The sequence below is a fragment of the Pseudonaja textilis genome, chromosome 7 (assembly GCF_049901715.1).
Source record: "Pseudonaja textilis isolate UNSWEBS1 chromosome 7, rPseTex1.2, whole genome shotgun sequence".
Taxonomy (NCBI): domain Eukaryota; kingdom Metazoa; phylum Chordata; class Lepidosauria; order Squamata; family Elapidae; genus Pseudonaja; species Pseudonaja textilis.
In genome coordinates, this window is record NC_141996.1 from 37,418,775 (window position 1) to 37,443,626 (window position 24,852).

The 24,852-nt window shown below is 43.1% G+C and overlaps 1 protein-coding gene across 7 annotated transcripts in view; it reads right to left on the reverse strand.

Annotated features, from left to right (window-relative positions):
• Positions 1 to 24,852, reverse strand: part of POU2F1 (POU class 2 homeobox 1) — a 95,658-nt gene that overhangs the window by 54,143 nt on the left and 16,663 nt on the right. The gene's annotated exons all lie outside the window — the stretch shown is intronic.

Below are 24,852 nucleotides of genomic sequence, written 5' to 3' on the forward strand. Positions count from 1 at the left end.
AATGCCTTTCATTATATAATATGCTTCAGTATTTTGTTGCTCTTCCCTTCTTGCAATAGAATCTCTCTGGATAATATGAACCTTTACTGAAATATTTTATACTACTAGGAGTAATTATAGGTGTACAATTTTAAAAACTACCTTCACCAGAGGTTGAATTACTTTAGTGCCACTTAATTATCTTTCCTACTGCTTTTAATACAGAAAGATATGACATATGTTTGGAAGACCCACATTCTTTGAAATCATTTATAGTACCAAAGATATGTATCCTTATCCCACATAGCATGGTCTCTTTCTGGAATACCTAAAGAAATATTACAATGCTTTGAGATATTATAAGATTATAAGTATAATTATTGTAATTCAACCAAATTGACAAAAATACCTATGCTGATATTTGAAAATCTATCCAAATATGGAAACAGGACTAACTTACTGGAATTTCAGAGGTCAGCCTTGATGTTACTGGTGTGTCTTTTCACTGATAGTCCCCAAGGACTATTTATTGCAGATACTGTAGCATAAAGGGATAAAATGAGGGCAGATGGCAAAGCATATCAGAAAGACCAAATGAAACAGCCAGAATGAGGGACTGCATCAAAAATCAAAATCTGAACGAACACAGGATTCATTAAATGAGAGGAACAACAAGGGTTAAGAGCAAGTGTATCAACTCAACTATTGGGTTTGATTTATAAGGATCTTTCTAAGTTCATGGAATGGCATATGCTATACGGATTGCACAGAAGAAAGGTGTGCCATCCACAAAACCATTGTTGGGACTACACCTGCAATCCTTGGCTTACAGTAGAAATTATGGTGAAAATTTAGTAAGAAGGTCATCCAATTTGTAATGCCTGTTCCTTCTATTACGGTAGTTTAGATTATTTATCCATCTAGCCAAAATTTATCTGATTTCATAATAATCTCTAGGGCTTTAGAAGAGATTGTTTCACATTATTTTAGTTCGCATGAAGAAGGCTGGAATTTATTTTATTTGTTTAAGAATCAAATACGTGCAGCATCTGTTCCTGAGCACTGACATACAATCTATTCCTGAGCAAATTTCAATAAATCAGATATTAACTAATATATTACCACTTTTTATTTTTATGTTCAAAGGCCAAACCATTTGGAGATGACAGGTGAATAATATACTGCAGTGAAAATACTTTATTAATTTCTTTTAAAAATCACCAAGCATACGATAGCTTGACCAATATGTATCGGGAAAGATATACGTTAGGGTTCTTTTGGAAATAAAACAAGAACAATTAACATTGCAATCTTTTAATAAGCAAACATAGTATGAAATGACACCTGAAAACTGCCTTGAAAACATCACACTTAAGAGAAAGGACTATTTTAGAGTTAGAAAAATGAAGAAAGACATATTTTGTAGAAGTTAAAATATTAATTTTCTAAAATAGAAATAAAGTACTTGGGTTAAGCATTGCAGACATGCATAGAATTAACAATAGTATGGAAAAAATAGCAGGGATTTTCTTATTCTCTGATAAAGGGGTTGGAAAAAATCCCAGAAACCATGCTGCTCAAACCTTTCCCATTTTGTTTACAATATTAATATCCAGAGACAATCCAAAGAAACTCAATAATAGGAAAATCATAATAAACAAAAGATACATAATTAGCTGATTATTTTAAAAGGACAGTAGAAAAAAAATCAACCCTGATTGGCTTTAGGATACTGAAACAGATACTGAAACTGAAGTTCAAATACTGTACTTTGATGATCAAATGAGAAGAGAGGACTCATTGGAAAAGACCCTGATGTTGAGAAAGACTGAAGGGGAAAAAGATTAGGTTAAATAGTGTCAGGTCTAGGAGAAGGGAGGGACAGTGGATGAGATGGTTAGATAATGTCATCAACATAGGGGGCATGAGTTTGCACAGACCCAGAGAGGGGCTGTGCTATGATCCATGGGGCCATGAAGAGTCAGACACGACTTCGCAACTGAATGACAACAAATCAGCAATCACAAATTAAGACAGATACATTCTAATACAATATACACGGTTTCCTTTTGAGCTGCATTGGAGGTCAGTCTGCTTCTGGATACAATTTGAAGTGCTAGTTTTGACCTTTAAACCCCTACATAGCACAAGTCCAGGTTATTTGAGAGAACACTTTTTACTGTTGACATCTGTGATCAGGTACAGCTCAAGAGCGGCTTGATACAGATTCTGGCTGTTAAAAAGCTTCATCTGACAGAATCCAGATAACATGTCTTTTCTGCTGTGGTTATCTTTTGAAACATTATCCTCCCCAAGGTGAGGCTAGCCTCATCCTTATTAGCATTTTGGAAAGCTTTGATTTATGGATCTTTCAGCAACTTTGGGGATCTCATAGGGAGCCTGTATAATTGTTATATTGTGTTTAGATGTTCATCTACAATTTTGCTTTTATTTTTTAAAACGTTTTCATAGTTGAGACACTTTGTTAGTTGTTATGCTACGCAAAACACTCACATCAGTGAGATGGGCAGATATATAAATATGTTTAATAAATGAATAAATAAAAGGCTGGTGAGTGGAAACCTGGCAGACTAGCGTGTCTCTAAAAAATAGCAGGGATGATGGAGAGGTGAAAACCAAAGGAGAAACAATAGATTGAAGCTAATAGAGTTCCTCTGGAGAAAGAGAAGACATAGGATCATACACATTAACTTGGGGGGGGGGGGAGCAGTTCCTTGCAAAAAAAGTTTGCAGAGTACAGAGAATTGTACAACTGCAGGAGAAGATACCATGCTCATATCCTTACATGAACCCTATGTAAAAGATACTGGATCTGCTTGATCAATTTTCTAAAGGACAATTAAATGTAAAAAAATCTTAACGGGAATTTTTTTTAAAGACCAAAAGTAGTTATATTTGGAATATTGTCACTTTTAAAAAGAAGAGAAACATGAAGTTTTGAGAATAAAATGTAATTATAGAAATATGGAGTACTAAAAGGGACGGAAGTGTTATGAACTTTATAAATTAAAACCTGTTATTTTATTTTTTTATTCTATTTTATAGATTATAAATATGAAATAAAGAAAAATGATTGTTACTAAAAGGGGTGAAAATTGTAAGAGCAGATTCTTGGACAACTCCAGAACAATACATATAATGTATTATGATAGATGCAATAATGTTTGATAGATAAATTCACAAAGGAAAATATTGTTTAGTCAGCCAGTAAGATACGTATATGGATATATATTGAACTACACACGGTGGAAGATAACACAAGTAATTCTGCAGAATATTGAACCTTCTACAGATTTTTGCTGAACATTGAAAAAGGTAAAATTATGATAGAAAAAAAATGAATAAGGTAATAAAAAGATTTTGGTTATGTTTAAGCAAGAGGAAAGGGATATTTGATTTAACAGCTATAATAAATGCCAGAAATGAACACTGTGGTGGGCTAGTGATGAAGACACTCTCCTCCCACTCAGAAGGTTAGGAGTTCAATCTTAGGTAGTGGCAGTTTTTTTTCCATAGAGCTGTCTCGAGTGTCCAGGTTGGGAGGAGCTCCAGTCTCGGCTCTTCCAGGCTGAGCTTGAAATTGAGGAACGCCCCCTCACCGTCACGTGGTCCTCGGGCGCTCCCCAGTTTTTTGCTCAGCCTCGTGGCTAACAGGCTGTTTTTCTCTTGCTCCGGTCGTTCAGCATTCTAGGCCTCTTCTCTCATCGCTTTCACGTGGATCACCGGCAGGCAGCGCAGGAACTCAGGTTTGAACTCCCAGGGAGTGTTTTTAATATCCGAGCCGTTTCTTTAGGGGAGAAAACGAGCGCCGAGCGCTCCCCCGCTTTGTTTGCCGCCTAATCGCTCCGCGCGAGGCCGCTTCTGCTTTCTGCCTGCCTCTCCTCGCCTTACCCGCCGTTCCCCCCCCGCGAACGCCTTCTAGCCCAGGGTATGCTTCCCTGGTTCTCCCAAAGGCTCTAATCTTCCCTGGGAGTTTACCGCCGCTGGGGCTGCCTCCGTTACTTGCGGTCTCCATCTCGGGCCCCCTGTGGCGTCCGCCATCTTGGGTGGGCCCTGGAACGGCCGCCATCTTGGGTGTGCCCTGGAACGGCCGCCATCTTGGGTGTGCCCTGGAACGGCCGCCATCTTGGGTGTGTCCTGGACCGGCCGCCATCTTGGGTGGGCCCTGGAACGGCCGCCATCTTGGGTGTGTCCTGGAACGGCCGCCATCTTGGGTGTGCCCTGGAACGGCCGCCATCTTGGGAGTGGCCGCATGGCCGTCCGCCATTACTAGAGGCCTTTTACAGGCCGCAGCCTTACCTGACTATTAGGCAGCCTGGGATTCCCTCGTCTCAGCCTGTCTTTCATTCTACCAAAGGCCTCCTGCAGAAATAGGGTCTGTTGGCCCTGCAGCCTTTTTCCCCAGCAGGCGAAGTAGCAGCTCTGCCCCCCCCCACCCCTTCCCCGGTCCGTCCGGCAGGGGTAGCTGCCTGGCGTTCACCTTCTGGCTGATTGGTCTCTGGGCTAGGCCCTGGTTCGTACCAAACCTCTATTTTAAACAGAAAAAAATTTTTTGACTAAAAGGGGGCGTGGAACGTGCGTTGGGATTCCCGGCCTCCCGTAGGCCGCATCCAGACCTGGTTTCAGCTTACATTATTCCCTTCTGCCTGCGGCCCCAGGGTCATTGGTTTTCTTTTTTTTCAGAGGCCTACCAGTAGGCCGCATTGTTTCCCTGACTCCTGGGCAGATCCTGGGACTGCTCAAATACCTTGCAATCCTGCCTTGGTCTCTGGCTCATACTCTCTCCCCAACAAAGGAGTTAGTTGCTTGCCATGTCCCTTCCCCGGTTCGCCCGGCAGGGACACCTTGGCGTTTACTCTGGCTGATTGGCCCCCGGGCTAGGCCCTACTTCCCAACACGTTACAGAACAATTCTGTGGCCTTGACAAAAAAGGGGGTGCAACACGAGCACTGGGAGTTCCAGCCTCTGCTTAGGCTGTACCCAGACCCGTTAACCGCCTCGCATTAACCAAAAATTTTTTTTCCTTTTTTCTCTCCTCTCCAGATGGCAGACGACAATACCTCTCGTGGCACTTCTCTGAAGGCCAAGGCCAAATCCCACCACCTGCGCAAACAGGCACAGGAACCATCCAAAGCTTCCCAAAGGGATGCCCTCAGGCGACACAGGGCCCTCGAAAGGGAAATTGACAGACGCTCTCAGGAGTCAAGCTCTGTGCCCCGGGACCCTTCCGTTCCATCAACCTCCACCCATCCTCCTCTCCCCTCCCCTCCTGCTTCTGCTTCTCCCCCACAGCCTGGACAGGCCCCTGAGGTCACCTTGCCCACCACTGCTGTAGAACTGCGCCCGGAGGAGTCTCTCCCCATGGCGGAAATACCCGAAAACCTAATGCAGGCTATGGAGCTGGCCATCCGGCAAAGGGTAGCGCAACAGATGCAGCAGCTGGCCGGCCTGGCTCCTCGGCCCGCGGCCCCCGAGGCCCTAGGATCAGCGGCCTCGCATGGTCAGGCAACTCCCCAAGAGGACTTAACCTTACCTTTGGAGTTGGAGGGAATGGAGGCCCAAGAACCCGGGGACCCTTCCCTCTTTGGGGACGAGCAGGACCTTGACATGAGGTCCCTCATAGGCAGTGAACTCTTTTCGGGAACAGGTCCCCTAGAAGGGGACATGTCGGAGGACGAGGGCCTCCCTCCAGGTCAGCCCGCGTTTCTAGGGCTCTTTAAACCGCACCTATTTAGGTCCCTCCTGTTCAAAGCCAGGACCACCTCGGGCCTGAACCCCTCCCCACCCAACCCAGCGGCGGCAGGGGTTCCTCCCGACTCTCTCTTCTCTCAGCCCGTGGCGGAAACTGAGGTGATCCCTGTCCCGCCCATATTCTCAGACATGGTTTCTAGGCAGCTGGCCTCCTCGGGCCCCCTCCCCCAACGCCCAGGACAAGCGGTTTTTAACCTGGAACCGCAGTTCTCCACCTTGCTCGACCCCTCCCCGTGGACGAGCCCGTGGTAGGCCTGGTTTCCCGCTCTACTCCCAGCGACTCACCGATGCTCTCCAGCCCGAGGACAAGCGAGCTGAACTGGCCCTGTGCGCGCTCACCTCTCTGACGCTTGGGCAGTCAGGGCTTCCACTGCCGCGTCTTTTTCACCAGGTCTTCCATCAAGTGGCTTCAGCAGCTCAAGCAACATGTCCCCACAGCCAATCTCAGGGCGCACCAGGACATTGCCAAGATCCTGGCCGCGGCCGAGTTTGCAGACGCCACCTTCCAGGCGGCAAAGTTCTCCACCAGGGCCATTTCGTCCCAGGTTACCGCCCGCCGTCTACTCTGGCTCCGCCACTGGCAAGCGGACGTTAAAAACAAGACTAAGTTAGCAACAGCCCCCATCTCTGGGGGAAGTTATTTGGACCGGTTCTCGACCCATTCCTGGCCGAGACCCGGAACAAGCGCAAGTACCTCCCTTCCCTCTCTAGGAGGTCCGACTTCAGAGGCTCCCCTCTCCTCGCCAGGGTTCTTCTCATTCCTCCTCCTTTGCCAGATACTACCGATCCTCTCCCTATAGATCTCCCTACCGAGCGAAGCCGGATGGGTCCGGAGGTAATCCTTCCAGGAAGCCCTCCCGGGATCCGGGAGAGGTTCGTTCTCCGTGTTCTCGATAATGCAGTCGCCCTCAGGCGCTTGTCTTTAAAAAAAAAAAAAAAAAAAAGAGGAAGGAGTGCGAGAAGGCCTATCTCTACTCCGACCTTTAACCCCTGCTTGCAACAGGCTCCTACCCCAGGAGTACTCTTGTCCTCCTCACCCTGCCCGGGCAACTGGTCGGCAACACATCTACCCCCATTCAATGCTAGCCGGGTCCCTTCTGCGCTCCCGGGCCTCACACAGATCTCTGCGCCTCCTCCTTCTCTCTGTCCCAGAGTTCTCCCAGGGAATTCCCGCACGGGTCGATCTTCCCAGTTTCTTGAATCCCGGTCCCAGTGCACACCTGTTGGCCTCTTTGGCGGGACTGCCTTCCGGATAGCTCCGCCTCCTCTTTAGGCCCCTTGTTGAGACATTCCAATATCCAGGGTTTCCTCCTGTTGGGCATGCCTTCCAGCGGGTCATCAGGGTTCCAGGAGAGATTCTATACCAGACGGGGCCCCACCCGCAGGACTAGCCAAGCTTTGGTATGTCCCAACCTGGACACTCGAGACAGCTCTATGGAAAGGGGCGTTGGTTCTTACCTGATACGCTTCTTTTCGTAGAGCTGTTGAGAGTGTCCAGCCCCACCCGTAGGCCGTCTGGTGGGAAACCTGGCTGTTCGACCGAGCAATCTAATATATTTTTTTCCTGAGTGTGATGAGAACAGGACTTTCCTTCTCGTCTGTGCAAAAACCTGGGGAGCGCCCGAGGACCACGTGACGGTGAGGGGGCGTTCCTCAATTTCAAGCTCAGCCTGGAAGAGCCGAGACTGGAGCTCCTCCCAACCTGGACACTCTCAACAGCTCTACGAAAAGAAGCGTATCAGGTAAGAACCAACGCCCCTTTTGTCTCCTAGAGTGCAAAGGAAAAAAAAACTGCTGCAAACTCTGCATGATGTCAGGAAGACTATCCAGCCAGACTCTACCCTGATTAAAGGATTACAGGGTCATAAAAAGGAGTTTGTTTTTTTAAATAAAGTTAGAAACTACTTTTTTACTTTTCTTTCTTTTCTCCTCTAACTTTTTATTTTGTTTATTTCTTTTTTAAATATAATTATTATTTTTATTTAATTCAAGTAAAAATTCACAATAAAATTATATAAAATAAATAGAATATTCACTATTGGGAAAATGCCCATATCAGTCAGGAATGTTTACAGTGGAAATTATTTAGAAAAGTGGCAAGCTCCCCATTGCTGAATGTGATAAAATAGAGATTGTCCAGCTATCTCTCTGGGATGCTTTTATTTACAATTTGCAATACCCAGGAGTTGAATACAATGCACTTACATGGTTCATTTTAAGCTGTGTAAACTTAGCTAGTGTGATTTGTAAACTATAGTTAATGACTTATGATGATGGATAAATCTTCCCTCCCTTTATTTCTGATGGAAGATATCAGTATTAAAATATTTCACTGAGTTAGAAGCCAGGAAAAAACAGCACCAGCTTTCTTTGATTACCAGAACTATTTCAAGGAATGTTTTTTCCTGGAACACAGATGCCACCTAGAGGAGCAAAAGAAAAAAAACCCACTATACTGCATCTAATTAGAGACAAGCAAATACCAGGAAAGGCAAGTTTATTCATTACTCTCCATTACCACACCATCTACCCACTCTGCATTTGTGAAGTTTTTTTTTAAAAAAATAATGCATATCTAAAATTTTGTTTACATTAGTAGTAATTTGGTTGTGTTATTTTCAGAAATTTTCAAACAAAAAGTTCCTTAGTAAAGAACCATGAAGCACACTTCTCTAATAGTTGTACTCTTATCATTAATATCATTAATACTCTTATCATTGTCATTAATACTCTTTTTAGCAGAGTATATACATTTCAGGAAATGTTTATTTATTGAATATATTGAAAGAAATATATATTTTAGATCACTGTCCAAGAGTAAAGGCTATTACCTCCCAATTACAAAGACTGATCAAGCAACATTTGGCACTGAAGTGCAGGTAGCTGTTGAAGAGGACAAAATGATGTTTTTGTTTAGTTCGTTAAAAGCAATTGCCATACCGAATAACTTAACAGAACTCCAAAGTTACAATATACATATCATATACTTCGTAAAATAAACAGCAGCTATTTAACTATAAGGTTAGAACATGGTCTATACATTATCAATTCTTTTTAAGGCAGATTTGGAAGAGTACTCAAATTATTATTTATTCCAGGTATTCTGGTACAATGCATTATTAAGGCTAGTAAAACTAAACATACACAAAAAGTTATTTGGTAATGAAAATTTTTTATAAGCTCAAAGGTAATATAATTGATATAAAGGGAGTGCGGAACATAGTGTTATTCAAAATATTTTTAACTGGGATTTCCATTGATCCTGGTAATTGGTCATACTAGATGGGCTGGAAAAATTTAAAACATTCAGAAAAACACCAGGCTTTATATGATAGAGATGATTCTTTTAAATATATCCAGCAATTACACATATGTTTTTCCATTTATAATTTAAGATATACTACTGTAATCAAAGTACCTGAAGGAGTACATCCTCATAATTAAAATTTTACAAGCTCTGTTTGCCCATATTTGGTAGTCTGGAGGAGAATTCAGAGACTATTAGACACTGCTGAAGAATAAGTTTTATTAAAGGAATCTTAAACTTAACCAGCCAAATAAGCTTCCCATGTGGTCTCATAAACATCTCACAATACTTTGTGATTACAGAATTCCCATTTACAGGAGAACAGACAGAATAGCAATGCATGGCAACCTCTAATGTTATGGAAATGCACTTTGGTTCACCAAAAGGATTCCTGCTGTTATGTCTTTTTCTTGAATGATGTTCAAATCTGTTCCAAAGTTTCCAGTCCTGTGATGCAGTTTTGACTACTATACGGGAGGTAGAGGCAACATTTTTTTTAACCAGCGGATCCAACATGCAGGCTCAAAGCAACAAAAGCCCTTTTGAAATACTATGTCACAGAATTCAAAGAAGTGTTTTTAAATATTATCTTATGAAATGTCATCTGACAAAAATAATTCTATGTGAACTCTATAGCTTGGCCTTTTGCAATTTGGGTGTTGAATAATTCCACTAGCAGCCTCAGACTTGGCATTTATTTGGCAAATAAAAACGGTTGTGTTTCATCTCTGAAGTGTTGGTTTTTAGATAGATTTTATGACTGCCATATATACAGTCTTCTTCATTCTTATATAAAGAGGTATCAGAATATACTGCTATCATACCAGAATGGTAAGCCACTCAAACTAAAAAGGGTGGAGACCATTAGCAGAAATCCCAGCTCTTTCAAGAACTGCACTGCTAATTCCGAATTCCTTAGAGTACGCAGAAATAGCTTTTTTTAAGTAAAAGTATAATAAAGAATACCATAAAATCACTATTAAAAAAGAATGGTTTCATATATAACTTAAACATGATTTCCCATTGCTGTTCTCCCATATCTAAATATTGTACCAGTAGTCCTCAATGTACGCCTATAATTGAGCCCCAAATTTATGTTGCTAAGTGAGACTGTGGTTAACTGAATTTTGACCCATTTTACGATCTGTCTTGCCACATTTGTTAAATAAATAACTGCAGTTGCTAAATTAGTGGCACACTAGTTAAATGAATCTGGCTTGCCCACTGACTTTGCTTGTCAAAAGGTTGCAAAAGGTTGCAACATGACCCTGGCACCCTGGAACCCGTCACAAATAAGAGTCCGTTGCCAAGCGGCCAGATTTTGATCACATGACAATCGGGATGCTGCAACAGTTGTAAGTGTGAAAAATTATGTCAAGTAACTTTTTTTCAGTGTTGTAACTTTGAACAGTCACTAAATGAACTACTGTAAATTGAGGACTACATGTAGTTAAGTATAATCATTGTGGTAGTGAGTCTCTCCATCCCAGAAATTCTGAAGACTGCCCTCATAAATTTGATATAAATGTAAAGTAGAATTAGGGACAAAATAGTGCCTTATGTACCTTGTACAACTGCTAAGTCTAGAAACACAGCTAACAAATTCTATTTTACTATAATGATAAAAAATTAACAAGAAATTAAGTAGGAACAACACAGACATGCTCTTGTTTTTTTCCCTGCAGGAAATTATCTTTTGGGGACCATAGTTAGTTCTGCTCACAAACCAGGCCAGAGTCCATACTGAAATAACTGATTCTCCAATAACATTTACAATGAAGATACTAGCTTCTGAACCATTTTGCCTAAGAAGGGGCTGTTTGTAGTACAGCAATAATTGAGAAAAAAATCTGGATTTCAAGAGGGTTTTTCCAGGAGTAAGCAGACCAGTGCCTCTTTGACGTTTGGTGGTAGAACTCTATCACATAAGACTGTACTCACACTTTTTGGATCCATTCAACCAACCAGTTGTTGCTAATGTGGATAAGAAGGGCAGGAGAATGAGTGAGCATGCAGTACAGAAGTTGGCTTTTATCCACATTCTCAGGTTTCAATCAAATCAAAAGCACCCTCACACAATTAGAGCAAATAATGCAGATAGACAAGAGATTTCATCCTCAGTGCATCACATATGTCATAGTGCTCCAAAATTAGGTTTTCTGGGACAGAATATATTTTACAAATATATTATTTAACAAGTATTTCCCACCATAATGTGTTCTTGTTTAAAATGTAAAATAACACTGGCCTATGAAGCTCAACACAAGTCAAAATAGCCCAATTCTCTTCTCTTGAAATACTTGGTTTATTTCCTCTACAGAAAGGCACTGGTTTTCTCCTTCCTATTTGTCCCTTTAATTCAACTCTTGTTCCCAAAGACAAATGTACCTTCTAAAAGCAACTCAGAGTATATTTAAAATATTTTCAGATCACTAATAATATCTACTGTACTACTTTAAACCCACATTTATTATAAAGTGTACGTCCATTACAGAAAAAGTAGCATTCAAAATAACAATCTGTAATGGTAGATGGGAATGACCTTGGGAGGCAGGGAGAGGGCCACATCCAAGGAATTAGCTGGATAAGAGTTAGCTTAGCCTGCAAAATGAATGTGATATGCAGATGTTTCAAAAGAGACCAACCACTCCTAGTTTGGGAATGGTTCCTGGGTTGTAAAGGCAACATTGTTGTGCAGATATATAATTTCAGACTTGTAAGATTTTGTTAATATAACTTTACAAAAAACTACAATTAGTTCATCTGGGCATGCTTCCTGTCTGGATTACCTCAACAAAGCTGACATAATCCTGTTTAGAGGTTGTTAGAGATAAAATAAAATAAAATAAGAGATAAAATAAAATTTAGGATTTAACATTTATAAATAATAAATGTTAAAGCATTTGAAATTGTGCCAGTACAAACTGAAGCCTTGAGGGTTACATTTCATTTAGCACATTTCTTCTTCCACACAGAAAAACACTACCTATCCATTAGTACGGCTGTCGGCAACCAACAACCCCAGAGCTGCATGCAGCTCTTTGGGCCCTCTGCAGCAGCTCCCTATCCCATCACTGGCTGGCCCTACCCCTTGCATATTTTGGGAAATGGTTCAAGAGATCTCACACACACACACACACACACACACACACACAAGAGAGAGAGAGCGACGGAGAGAGGGACGGAGAAAGAGATGAGAGGGAAAAAGATATGAGGGAGGGAGAGATGAGAGAGGGAGAAAAAGAGAGATGAAAGAGATAAGAGAGGGATGAAGAAAGGGAGAGAGATGAGAGGAAGGGTGAGATGAGACTGAAAGAGGAAGAGAGACAGAAAGACAGAGAGAGAAATGAGACAAAGAGAGACAGAGGGAGGGAGGGAGGGGGGGAGAGAGAGAGAGAGAGAGAGAGAGAGAGAGCGCTAGCTGTTTCCAACTGACAATAACTGTGGGAAACCAACAGTATGTTTCCCACCACCAGTAAAACCTTCATCTTGATTACTCAAGTTGATAGGAAAAGTGAAAAAAGCTTCCTATGACTCCAGTAACTGCTCTTTTAAAATTGAGGCCATATCCTCAGAAAAAATAGCTCAGCACAAATGAATGATCATACATTACCAATGCAGAACTTACATATATGACCAGCAACTTATGTACATTTACAATTTGAGCAGAGTGTGTAGATTTACAGGTGGAAATCCATTTGGCATTTGAATATCCCTCTACATTAATGGTGGGAAGAGAAGAGAAGATACTGGACTATTAGCAATAGTACTTAGACTTATATTCTGCTTCACAGTGCTTTACTGACATCCAATAACTTAGGAGTTGATCATCCTTGATGAATGTATTCTCCTCCATGCTGCATCAAGAGCCCAGGATGGGTTGACTCCTTCCTATGATGTCATTTAGCTGAGTCTGTACTAAGATATAAAAGTCAGCCCCTGGGAGAGACCCCAGCTTTTGACTCAGCTCCTTTCAGTCAGTAGCTGTGTCTCTGAAAGTGTTCTATTAGATAGCATTCAACAGTGATCTTCAGTACTTTTTTCTCGCTTCAAGCAGCTCCCAGGGATCTGGGCAGCTGCTCTTCCAGGAGAGCAGGGCTCACTCTCCTGCAACGTTGGGAGCAGCATTACCAGAGCTCTGTGCAGGCAACGTCTGTAGACCTCCCCCATGCCTGCGGTTTTGAGAGATCATAAAAACGATTGGCAAACTGATAAAGAGCACAAGTCAGCTGATTGTGTCGCCGGTTGCCGTGCTTTTCCTTTGCTGACTTTGCTCGGGGCTCTGTATAGCCTAAGGAGCGATTCTTTGATCTCGGAGCCTGTTTCCCCTAGTCAGCGGCCATCTTGGATTGAAGCCTTCCACCACGAGGTGAGTGGCCATTTTGTAAGCCCGGGGGCCATTTTATATCCTAAGGGGCTTAATACAAAAAATTTCTAAACAGTTTCTTTCCAACGTAAGAACCTTTATTCTACAAATGGAACAAGATAAGGCTCAGGCAGAGCTTTCCCCCGCAGTGGAACAGTCTCTTAAGCCCAATAAGAGAAAAAGACGTAGGCAATGCACCCAATCAGTCCAGAGGGAGGTGGCTGCTAAAATCAGAGCTAAGGCTCTAGCCCCTAAGAAGGCAACTCAGGCTGAGTTAAGGACAGAGAAGCGCAGACATGCAGCCCTAGAGAGGCAGTGCAACAAAACTATTTAACAGAAGGGAGTGCAACTACAGCATGTTTCAGATGATTCATGTGGGCCTCAGCCAAGCCCTCCCAGGGGAGAAGTTATCTATGAGCCTTTCCATTCTCCATCCTGGTCTCCTGAGGCTCTTGCAGTACAATCAGATCCTCAGGATCTAAGCAGATCTGGGCCTTATTTCCAACAGGCTTCTGTGCCCTATGCTCCTCCCCCTCCCTTCAGGCCTCAAACCTTTCCTCAATCTAGGCCCTAAGCCACCTTCACTCCCACAGCAGTGGACCTTCTGCCTCTACCTTTGAGCATAAACCAGGGGATATCCAAGATGTTGTCTCATTGGCCATTAGGCAGGGATTGGCTGAAGGCTTCAAGCAAATTCTTCGACCTCTGGAAAGGGTTCAAGCCCTTCTCCCTTCTCAATCTATAAGTTCCTCGCCTCATCACCCTGATTTACACAGGACCCAGGACCTCAGGGTCCACTCTTCTCTACCAGAATGGAAGGAGGTTGATGAGGAAGGAAGGGCTTCACCATCTGAACACAGTTACTCCTCTCGTTCAGAGTGTGAAGAGGGCGAGATTTTTGACCAAAATCTTTCAGAGGAAGAGGATTCTCGCCCAGAGCAGACATCCTCTGCATTGGTCTTCAAACCTACTCTCTTCAGGCCATTACTCAGCAAGGTCTTGGTCACTGCCAACCTGTCGCCAGAGGAAGTAGCTCCTGAGCCACAAGAAAATCCCTCTAGCCAAGGGGACCCGCTCTTCTCCAAGCCTGTAGTGCATGCAGAGGTTTTGCCTTCTCCCATTTTGTTCCTGGACACGGTCAAGGAACACTGTGCTTCCCCTTCGGCAGGTCCTCGCCCATCTTCTTTGGATAAGCGTTTCTACAATGTCAGTGCAGCTCTGGACAATGCCCTGGCAGCGCCTTCTGTTGACATTCCGGTTCTGGCTTCATTCTCATCTTCTGGCACTCCCACGGAGCCAGAAGAATCCTGAAACCTGATAATAAACGTTCTGAACAGACCCTCAAGCGCAATCACCAGGCTGCTGCTTGGGCTGTTCGGGCTTCAACAGCAGCATCCTTTTTCATGAGGGCATACATACGGTGGCTATGCCAACTCCAGAATAATTGCCTGCTTCTGACCTTCAGTCTCACCAAGACCTTAATAGATTATTGCAGTGGCAGAATTCACTGCGGATGCCACTCTCAATTTCACCAAATTTTGCATCCAAGGCTATGGCATTTTCAGTAGCAGCAAGAAGACTTTTATGGCTCCAAAATTGGCAGGCGGAGTCACGCCGAAAATGGAAGCTGGCTTCAGTTCCATTCGCAGGCGATAAGCTTTTTGGCGATGCTCTGAAACCTTATCTCACTGAAACCAGAGATAAACATAAAATTCTCTCTTCCTCTGGGAAGAAAGCCGACTATTGCCCTGCTCCTTATCACCCTCCTGCCTTCCAAGCAGAGACCTCATCTCGCTTCCCCTGCTCTCAGAGGCTGTACTCCCAATGCAAAGACCAACAGGCAGAAGCATCTGGCAGGCAACAACCTTCTGCTGGTAAAGGGCCCTTTCAGGGAGAGGGGGTCTTTCCTTCCGTCGCTCTAAGTAATCCCTCGTTCTCCCCACCCATCGGAGGTCGCCTAGCCTTCTTTGCCTCCAAATGGGAGGAGTCAACGATGGACGCCTGGGTGCTCAGCATTATTAGGTAAGGGTTACAATATGACTTCCTAATGCCACCTCCCAAAATTTTTTGATCTGTCCTGTCTCTCGGGACATTTAAAGGCAAGTCCTCATGAATCAGGCCATTCAGCACCTTCTTGAAATCAGGGCTATTCAACCTGTTCCCCCCTCTCAATGGGGACGTGGGCTTTACTCTCGCCTTTTCATCGTTCCCAAAGCCTCAGGGAAGTGGCGAGCCATCCTTGATCTAAAATTTCTAACCAATTTGTAAAATACAGCAGATTTAAAATGCAGACTCTGCATTCTATTTTAGAGAGTGTTCGGGAGGGCGACCTCCTCTCTTCCATTGATCTCACTGAGGCTTACCTCCACATCTCAATTTGGCCTCATCATCGCCAGTTTCTCTGTTTCTGTTATCAGAATACCCATTACCAGTATCAAGCACTTCCTTTCGGCCTCTCATTGGCTCCAAGGGTCTTCACAAAGGTTCTGGCAGCATTGATAGCATCTCTGCATTCCGTTCCAGTGAGGATCCAATGCTACTGGGATGACATTTTGATTCTATCCTCTTCCATCCATGCAGCCCATCGGGATCTGCAAATTACCCTGTCATATCTCCAGAGCCACGGATTTTCCATCAACACCAAAAAGAGCCGGCTCTCTCCCACAACCAAATTGCAACACTTGGGAGCAATCATCGATACCACGTCGTGACAGGTTTTCCTGTCCCCAGCTCGTGGAAAGAGCCTTGCAGAGATCATCAGCCAGATCCAGCAACATCAAACTGTCCCTCTGTTGCTGCTGTCCAAACTTCTGGGGAAGATGGTCTCCTGTATTGGCATCGTCTCATGGGCTCGGCTCCACTCCCGACCCCTCCAATGGTTCCTACTTTCCTACCAATGAGCAGGAACCAGCCACTCATCCATCAAGGTCCTGCTTCCGCCACAAATCCGAAGATCAATTGGTGGCATTCCCCGTCAATCTGGAGAGGACCCCTGTTCAGGGACCCAGAGAGGCTAGTGATAACCACTGATGCCAGCCTCCTGGGTTGGGGTTCCCATATGCAGGGCCAGATAGTTCAGGGCGTTTGGTCCAGGTCAGAGCAGACCCTTCCCATAAATTGGCTAGAGCTCAGAGCCATTTTTCTGGCTCTCAAGCATTTCAGGCCATCAGTGACCGGCTCCCATGTTCTAGTCTTTACGGACAACATGGCCGCAAAGGCTTATGCCAACCGGCATGGGCAGGGTGAGGTCCAAAGCCCTCATGAGAGAGGCTCTACGGTTGGGGTTATGTGCAGAGAAACATCTGTTGTCTATCTCAGCGGACCACATCTCCGGGGTCGACAACTCCCAGGCCGACTGGCTCAGCAGGAGCCTAGTCGACCAGGCAGACTGGTCCATTCCTCCATCTCTATTCAGGGACTTTTCCCTCAGATTAGGAAAACCAGAGGTGGATCTCTTCTCCACTCCTCAAAATGCCCAAGTCACCAGATTCTTCACCAGGTTTCCTTGCCAGGGAGTGGAGGGGACCAATACTCTTCGGTGCAGATGGCCCAAGGGTCCCCTGTACGCCTTTCCCCTGCTTCCTATCATTCCGGCAATAATTTGGAAGATGTTGGAGGAATGAGCAGAGCTCCTCCTCCTGGCACCCTATTGGCCAAGGAGGCCCTGGTTTGTGGACCTGGTCAACCTATCAGTGGCTTCTCCTTGGAGGATCCCACCCCATCTAATCTCCCTTCACCAGGGGGCCCTGCTCCACCCAGAGCCCCAGTGGTTCAAGATGAGCGTGTGGCACTTGAGCGACAGTGGCAAGAGGAGGCTGATCTTCCAGAAAGGGTCATCCTCACTATCCTGGTGTCTCAAAAACCTTCTACAAGGCGCAACTATGATGCCATCTGGAAGGCTTTTTCACAATGGTGCCTCAGGGGAGGGTCTTTCTTCTGCTTCAGCCCAATTGTCAGAAGTTCTTAGCTTCCTTCAGCATGGGCCGGAGAAAGGTTTGGCGCCCAACACCTTTCACAGGAGGTTCTGGCCCTCTCCTCAGTCTTTTCAAGGGGTTCGTTTTCTTCCTTGTCCCATCACCCTTCAGTCAGGAGGTTTTTGATAGGGGCTTCCAACCTGCACCCACCGGTGGTTCACAGGTATCCTTCCTGGGACCTTCATATGGTCCTTAATGCCCTTACAAAGCCCCCCTTTGAACCCCTTAGAACAGTGTCTCTCTGTTTCCTGATTCTGAAACTAGTGTTCCTTGTTGCCATCACTTCTGCCAGGAGGGTTTCCGAGCTTGCTGCTCTTTCCATCAGACAGGATCTTTGTTCCTTTCATGATAGGGTTGTTCTCCGTCTGGACCCCTCATTTATTCTGAAGGTTAACACCTGGTTTCACAGATCCCAGGACATTGTTTTGCCTGACTTCTGTCCTCTCCCGCACCATGACTTAGAGCGGCAGTGGCACATGCTAGACATAAGAAGGGCTCTTAGAATATACATTTAGTGCACTTCCTCCTTCAGGAAGTCAGAAGCCATGTTTGTTTCCTTTTTCCCTTCTCACTTGGGGCACAAGGCCTCTTCTCCTACTATTAGCAGGTGGGTAAGGTCTTGCAATGAGCAGGCCTACAAAGCTGCGGCCCTTCTGGTTCCCCGAGGTCTGACGGAGCACTCTACCAGAAGTGCGGCCACTTCTGCTGCCTGGGCGACCCAAGCATCCTTGGAGGAGATCTGTCATGCGGCCACGTGGAATCCCTGTCTCCTTTTATCAGACTCTACCATCTGGATGCCTTTGCCTCGGCGACTGCAGCCTTCAGCAGACGGGTGCTTCAACGAGTGGTTCCACAGTTGGTGTGATGAGACGGACGAGGACCCGCCCGTGGACATGCAAGCTTTGGTATATCCATCCTGGGCTCTCAATGCACATGGAGGAGAATGGGCGTTGGTAGAAGTTACCGTGAAAGCCCTTTCTATCTATGCTGTGAGAGAGCCCAGCCCCTCCCTTGATTTGTCCAGAGAGGGTAAGACATATTTCTGTATTCATTTTGTGCTTTCAGAGACACCTTTCAATCTGCCAAGTATCTTCGCCAAAGCTGAGGTCTCTCCTGGGGGCTGGCTTTTATATCTTAGTACACTCAGTTAAATGACATCATAGGAAGGAGTCAACCCATCCTGGGCTCTCTTGCAGAGTAGATAGAAAGGGCGTTCATGATAACTTCTACCAATGCCCATTTTTTTTCTTTTGATTGTCAGATACAACAGGCTTTCATCATCACTATCTCCTTAAATTTAAAAATGCCCTTAGTTTCGTAAGTACATATTTTAAAATGGTACTCTGCAAGTTTTTCAAATAGTTCTAGAAAAACTGAGTATTCTGTAAGAGCTTAATGAAACATCGTAGAAGACTAAAAGCAAGAAAAAGAATATTCATCTAAGGGCAGCAAATCTTCCATCACTAGAATTTTGTTCATAGGTTCCTGGACTTTTCTTTTTTAAACTGGTTTTGCTTCCTGAAAGAATTTGTACCTTAGTATAACCCTTAGTAAAACCCTTAGTATACAGAGTAAAACAGTCTGTTAATTTACAGATAACTTGGACAACTACCACAAGTCCTTTCCCATTCTCCATCATGACTGAAGCTGACAAAAATGCAAATTATTTAGAGTATTATGTTGTTTCTGTCAGAATACTATTGCTTAAGAAACTGAAGCTTTATGTCTCTCAGAATCAAAACTACATTTTACTTTATTTCTTGCTTGTATTAAACTTTGTACAATTCATGTGTAACCTGAAAGCTTACAGAAATATGAAAAAGTCTGTGAAAACATTTGAAATAGCTGTGAATTGTGTAGGACTATACTCTATAATTTGATTCCAGGACCATGTAATTATTATTAATAGAAAAAAACATTTCAGATAAACAAACAGCACTGAAAAACAGTTGGCATGCCTTATAGTTCACTGGGCCCACATTCACTATTGTTGTTGAGAAAGCCACCTGAAGCCTTAGGATAATGTTGTCATAAAATGACAATCAAGTATTGGTTTGAAAGTCCCTGAAAAATTGCCAATGTTAGAGCCTAAGAGGGCTTTATTAACTAGATTCACTGAAAGATTAAAAGGAATTAAATTATGGAATTATGGAAACTACATGTACAAACTTTAGCACCCCATTTATCAATAAGGGTTAGGATCCTTTAATCATCTTGCTAAATGTCTTAGAAGCAGTAGGGAAGTTACCATTTGTTTCAGAGATATGGGAAGAATATGCACGTGTTCTGACCTTGTAATACTCTGCAAACTTTAATTATTTTTTCCAGATTTTTAGAAGTATATTATAGGCATTCTTCTACACTGCTTAAAGAAATAAAGGGAACACAAAAATAAGACATCCTAGATCTGAATGAATGAAATGTTCTTATTAAATACTTTGTTCATTACATAGTTGAATGTGCTGACAATAAGGTCAAGCATTGTCTTGCATTAGGAGGAACCCAGGGCCAACCGCACCAGCATATGGTCTCCCAAGGGGTCTGAGGATCTCATCTTGGTACCTAATGGCAGTCAGGCTACCTCTGCAGAGCACATGGAGGGCTGTACAGCTCCCGAAAGAAATGCCACCCCACACCATTACTGAACCCACTGCCAAACCGGTCATGCTGGAGGATGTTGCAGGCAGCTGAACGTTCTCCACGGCGTCTCCAGACCCTGTCACGTCTGTCACATGTGCTCAGTGTGAACCTGCTTTCATCTGTGAAGAGCACAGGTCACCAATGGTGAATTTGCTCTCAGAGTCACCTCCACTCAAGTTTTGGCAGAAAACGAAACAAAAACCAGTCCACCAGCAAGGAAAGTCAAAAACTTAAAATAACAAGCAAAAAAAAAAAAATGAACCTGAAAAAAGGCGCGAAAAGATGAAAGTGCTAAACCAGCAAGCCGGCTAGCTGTCAAACCTGATCTAAGCCTCTCTGCGAAAAAAAGCTTAATCCAGGGGGTGAATATTCTTCTACAATCCTAACTATTCAGAGTCCTTAAAAGGTGGTCTGAACATGCCAAGACCGAGTGAAGAACTGGGGACCGTTACCAGGCGGTGTGTCCTCAGTTTTTCAACTTGGTCTGCAGAGTTAGGAGACTAGAGACTACCCATCCTGGATTCTCGCATCCTGGATTCTCCCTTCGGCTCAGTGGACAAGCAGCTCAGGAATTCATGATCAACATGACCCTGACCTAGATTACTGATCATCTAATGCATAGTGAGGCTATATTACATCTGATTTTTATTTCAAGGCAGCGGCACATAATCTGGAGTTCAGGATGCTGTTATCTGTTGCAGAGAGATCTGTCAACCTTGGGAGATTTTTCTGGATGTCCCTAGGAGGAACCTATTCATTTGATCCACTCCAGGCACCCAATAAACCAAATGGGGTTCTTGAAACTCTGGTGCATAGTTCATAGTCATTCCTGAAGGGACTGGAGTATCCCTTATACAGGTACTTTGAATGTTATGCCAAGCATCTAATGCATGAAATTGCTTGTCTGTTTGGAGTTAGACTTCAACTATGCTGATCTTATGGAAATGACTGGGGTCCAGTATTGCCCCAATATCTTGTGGAGTTACGCCACGATAATGGACTGGTCTTTGGTAGTAAGAGATTGCTTGGGTACTAAAGCTTTATCAAATGTTTTCCTTCCAATAAATGGATATTGAATGATTGCATGCAGACTCCCAGTAGTCTTCTGGTACTTCACCCATTCTCCAGCAGTTTCCAAGATAATGGCCAGAGGCTTTGCAAATCTACAATGCATTTCTTCAAAGCCTTGAGATATAATTTATTTGAACTCAGAGAAGTGGATGTTTTGCATGATCAATAATATACAGTATTTCCTCTGGTTTCATCAAAATTGAAGTAAAATATTTGTGTTTCAACCAGCTATTCACAACTGCCTTGATATCCTCTTCTCAGAGAAAACTAAGCAAAAACTGAAGTTATTGGGTTTATTTTGGGTTAGTTGGTTAGCTATTAACCTTTTGCCATATTCCCATGATGGCAAACCTATTCCACGCGTGCCGGAAGTGGCACGTAGAACTGAAAGCACGCGAAAGATCACCTGGAAGAGCCCCACTGAACATGTGTGCAAGCTGCTGCTGCCCAACAGCTGATTGTCGGGTATCTGGCACGCATGTGTGGGGTGGCGGGAAATACACACACATGTGCAGAGACCCACAGTGCATGTGGGTGCATGTACAGAGACACGCAGTGGGGTGATCGTGTGCACATGCGCAGACTTGTGGCAGGGCGATCGCACGTGCATGCACAGACATGTGGTGTGTGGCAAGAGGAATCATGTGCGCATGCGCAGACACGCGGCACAGCAAGGGGAATCACACATGCATGCACAGATGCGCGGCACTGCAAGAGGATCTCGCATGCAGGCACAGAGCACTGTGATGGGATCGCAAGCAGGCGCGGAGGGTTGGGGGGGGCCAGCATGCATTGCCTTCTGGGTGCTGGCATGCGAGCACAAGCGCATGCACAATTATCAGCATACGAGCCAAAAAAGGTTTGCCACCACTGTTATATTCAATGAGCACTTCTCCTTTTCAATTCCTCCATTTTAATGTGTCTGAATAAATACTTTTTGTTGTATTTAAATAGTCTTCGTTAACTTCTGCTAACTTGAATAAAGCTTTCCAGATACTGGGTCTGGATAACTTACATACTGTATATTCTTCCTTAATTTTTACTAAACTTTTAATGCATCCATAGAAACTTTTTCTGTTCCATTGTTTTTCTGATTGCAACTACTTGCAATAGTACTTTTAAGTGTCCTCTTTTACAAGAACTTTCATCCATCTTAAGCTTCTTACTTGTGTTAACTTCTTTTGTCTTAAAATCTACATACCTCTAAAATTATTGTGTAATCTTATAACTGGCAGAAACAGTGCATCCTAGGGCAACAATTTTTGAACCAAGGTACTTCAAATATGTTAATTTACAGGAAGTGTCCAAAATCTGGATGGAATTGAAATTTGGTTAATTTTTGATCATGAGTGCTACATGTGACATGGTTTAGTAGACCTGTCTTAGCCCCCCAGAGGCCAAATAAACTAGCTATCCAGATAAACCAGCTATTCCTTTGGCCACCTATTCCTACTCTATGTCTCTGGGTAGATAGGTCCAACCATCAGCTACAGTAAGGCAATTAGCCATGTTCAAACCAACAAGATGTTGGAAGCTGCTCCCACTGCTCTTCTCTTCTTGGTCATTCTGTTTTTCTGTTTAGATAAGGAAATATCCCTGCAACAACGACCCAATGGATTAGAAGTTGTCTAATTCTACTTATAATTGCTGCAAATTAATTAAAAATGTTCTCTAAAGTATGCAATTGACATCAGTTTTAATCTTCCCATATGATTTCCAACAACACAAGAGTATTCTCTCCCCCCCCCATTCCAGCAGCACAACAGTATCTCCCCCCATTACTTAAACCTGTTGTTGTTAGTTGCAAAGTCATGTCCAACCCATCGTGACCCCATGGACAACGTTCCTCCAGGCCTTTCTGTCCTCTATCATCCCCCAGAGTCCATTTAAGCTCACGCCAACTGCTTCAGTGACTCCATCCAGCCACCTCATTCTCTGTCATCCCCTTTTTCTTTTGCTTCAATTGTTCTTTTAAATCTACATCATCTCTATTAATTAGGTTTAATTAGGATAGCTGACGCCTTTGTGCTTCCATCTGAAAGTATAAGCCATCTTCCAAAGAAATGAGGAATTTCTGGAAAGATCATGCTGGTAACTTTCTCCAAATAGTTGGATGATAGCTCCCCCACCCACCCGTACTATAAACTTCTTTAAAATACTAGCAATTTGCTTCTGAAAACTATTATCCATATCTTTTTTGGTTAGATGTGTATCAGTACAATGCATTATTGCTCTTATTTGCCCTCCATTTATTTTAATCCAGATGCTCTTGGGAATATTCTCAAATAAATTTACTTTCTATATATTTATAGATATTTAATGCAACACATTTCTGTAACATCAAATCACAAAATGATTATAATGTTTTTGATCATTTTTAATAAGTTATACTCATCTGCTATACAGTATTGAAATTTTAAAAGCCATTTCATAAGAACTTAAATAGATCTATTAAATTACATTGCCTTCGTTTAACTGTTCAGATTTATCTTATTAATTTTTATACTCTGAGCATTAATTTATGGATGTTTTATCTAGGTTGCTCTATAAATACAGGAGACATAGCATAGTAGAATGAATAAGTCCACAACACAAACACAAACAAGATTGATAGCCAAGGCTGTCAGTAAAATCAGTTTCTTGAGTTCAAGTTAATTGGCACAGGGAAGTCCAAAGGGTGAAAACCAGGATCACCGGGCAGGATGAGACACAAGGAATTACTACCAAAAAAAAATTATGAGCAGCTTACTTAATGGTAGTTGCAAGATGTTGGCAAGACAATCAGGTACCGATTGTAGTAAAAACATCTCCACTGAGCCTAGAAAATGCTAAAGGAAAGACTCTTTATATACATGCTTCCGACATAGCCATTTACTATGTCTAGTCTCATATATCCAAGGCAAATGACACTAGATAACGAAGGCTATAAAGTTGAAGAGGCCCTTTCAATTGTCTCTCAATGCATAAGTCCTTAAATTTTTAATTCTAGATTTCCCCTCCAACCTTTACAGCAATGCTTGTGATATGTAACCAATCTGACACAAGCAATCCATTATCAAGCAATGTAGATTATGATCCCTCAAACCAAATAAAAATGTAGACAAATATGAACATATATGGCATTCAGCTTTGTTCGGGTATTTTCCCACGTCATTGTAGTTGTGCTTTTAAAGTTGTAGCAACGTTTCGGCAGAATCTCATCTGCCATCATCAGGCTTCTGTATAGTGTTCATCTGTGAGTCCTATACAGAAGCCTGATGATGGCAGATGAGATTCTGCGGAACCTTGCTACAACTTTAAAAGCACAACTACAATGACGTGGGAAAATACCCGAACAAAGCTGAATGCCATACATGTAAGTACCCGCGAAAACTTAAGAAAACAAATATGAACATACTGTATATTTTAGAAGTTGCAAATATTGAGAGATACCAAGTGCAAGTTTTATAAAAAAAATCCATGTAGGACTTTCAGGTAGGGCAATGGCAAGCTAAGACTTTATGAGGGAGGTAAGATTCTATTAGGGAGGTTCTTAAAAAGATAAGAGACAGAGATATTGGGGGGAAAGATCTCTTGATTAGCTGAGATGACCATACTTGTCAATCTCACTTTCTAAATACTTTTGGATTTACAATTATTTCCAAGTTAAAGAAGTAGTCTAAGTAAAGTTTTAAAAACTACCTGGTAAATAGAAGTTCATCCCTAAATAGAAGAAAAAGAAATTCAGAGAAAAAAATATAAAG